Source organism: Crinia signifera, chromosome 3, assembly GCF_055691185.1.
Source record: "Crinia signifera chromosome 3, ASM5569118v1, whole genome shotgun sequence".
NCBI classification, from domain to species: domain Eukaryota; kingdom Metazoa; phylum Chordata; class Amphibia; order Anura; family Myobatrachidae; genus Crinia; species Crinia signifera.
Genome location: NC_139219.1, coordinates 242,018,600 through 242,020,723, shown reverse-complemented (window position 1 = coordinate 242,020,723; position 2,124 = coordinate 242,018,600).

Here is a 2,124-nt window from a genome sequence, read left to right as displayed (position 1 = left end):
CTGTGCCATCCGTATCTGCACCCGCCGGTATGTCGCAAGAAAATCATATTTTCCTATAATACAACAAATTACAGATTTAATAGGCCAACTTTTGTTCAGGTGGTAAATCATAGGCAATCCATAGTACATGGTTTTTAACAAAAGAAACCGGAGAACCGAATAGTACACACCTATTTTATCTGCAATAGAATATATACTTTTGTCAATAAAACAATGGCCATCATTTTAGGAAGCCAACAAGCTGCAATTGCTATTTGGGACAAGTGAGTGAAGATTAGCAGGGGCTTATTATACAATCACTGGGACCCGTTTGGAAGCACGTGCTCCCTCTTCTTAGCATATGCAGGGGCTGAAACATGCAGAATAAAAACATGATTGTGCTCTACAGTCTAAAACCCATCTGTACACTGGCTCAGAAGATCTAATCCCTTTCCCAACCCCTGCAATGGCTACAGAGTCCCACCCTGGAAGAGTAGGATAATATAAATAAGATGCTACAGTTATTCATGCTGTGTTCTGTGTGATGGAAGTCCAATTATAGAACTGAAACAAGCGCAGTGACATACTATGCCCCGAGTCTTTAGGCTCTAAAAACCTCAAATCACGGGTCATGGGTCCGGGAGATGTGGGGTACCCCAGAAGACTGCCTTTTCTGTAGTCCAGCTCCTACACTTTGAAAAGACCCAGGTGCTGTACATAATGCTACAGTGCAGCACCCTGCTATGGTCAGTGAGCAGGATCAGCAGTTCGGGGTCACCCCTCAACGGGTGACACCTGGATTCAGCCTGCACCCCCCCGTGATATCGCTGCCGATGTGTCCTGCTACTACCTTACAGCGTTTATTCCTGTCATTCGCACGCATCTTTGGAGGGCATGAGGCTGCAATCTATTTGCAGCCATGGAGCCATCAGTCTCTGCGTACGCTATGCAGCAAGGCTGTAATAGGACATCTGTATATAAGAATTACATATGAACACTTATCCCACACATTTCCACAGTAAAACTTAAGCTATAGTATTAGGTCTTTTTATGTTCGAACAGTCAAAATATATAATTTTAGGCACTAACACCTAGATTAGGTGATTTTAGGTCCTGTAGGAATTAAGGCAATTATTCTGGTTCACACGCAAAGGCAAATTCCTTCTCATATGAAAAAAACCATGTGCACTGCAGGTGGGGCAGATGTAACATGTGCAGAGATATTTAGATTTGAGCGAGTTATTTTGTTCCTGTGCAGGGAAAATACTGGTTGCTATCTTTTTACACTGCAATATACTGTAGATCTCACCTTGAAATTAAACCCCACCCAAATCTAACTCTCTCTGCACAAGTTACATCAGACCCCCACACCCCCCCCCCCCCTGCAGTGCACATGGTTTTGTCCATTTGAGAAGGAATTTGCCTTTGCGAGTGAACCAGAATAAGGGCCTAAGTATGTTATACCTTGGTACATAAAACATAAAAGGAAATAAATATTTTAATTGAAATGGGAAAGGATTAGAATAGGTTAGAACCAAACAAATGTGGGTTTATTACTAACCAAACTCTTTGACCAAATCCTTCTAGATCTGACCTGTAATATATGCTGAACTATAAACACAAACAGATTATATACACATACACCCAAACACAACACACATGCATATCCCCTAACATGCTACAAGACATTTCTATTACCTCTTTCACCACAATGACAAATCACATAAAATTGCATTGATTTTGCTTTTCTGGAAGTAAGACATGTTCTTATAGATTTCAACACATTGAGCATCGTCAGGTAAAACCCACATGGCGTGATGAGGAGACAGTACACAGGTTCCTGGACAATGGCCAGAGCAGAGGAGTTTCCGTTCACAACAATGTGCAGTATTCAATGCCGCAGCGAGCGGCCGGCGAGGGGGTTAAACAGCGAGGATTGCTGAAAACCAGCGATCCTCGCTGTTTAACCCCCGCGCCGGCCGCTCGCTCTATTCAACGTTCTGGGGTAATCCTCGCCATCACAGGACGGCGAGAATTCCCCAAAACAGCGAGACCCGCGGCTGCTGCAGAAAACTCGCAGTTTTTAGCCGCGGGTCTAGCTGCTTCTGGAGCCGCATCCGCCAATTCCCCCTCGCTCAAAAAACG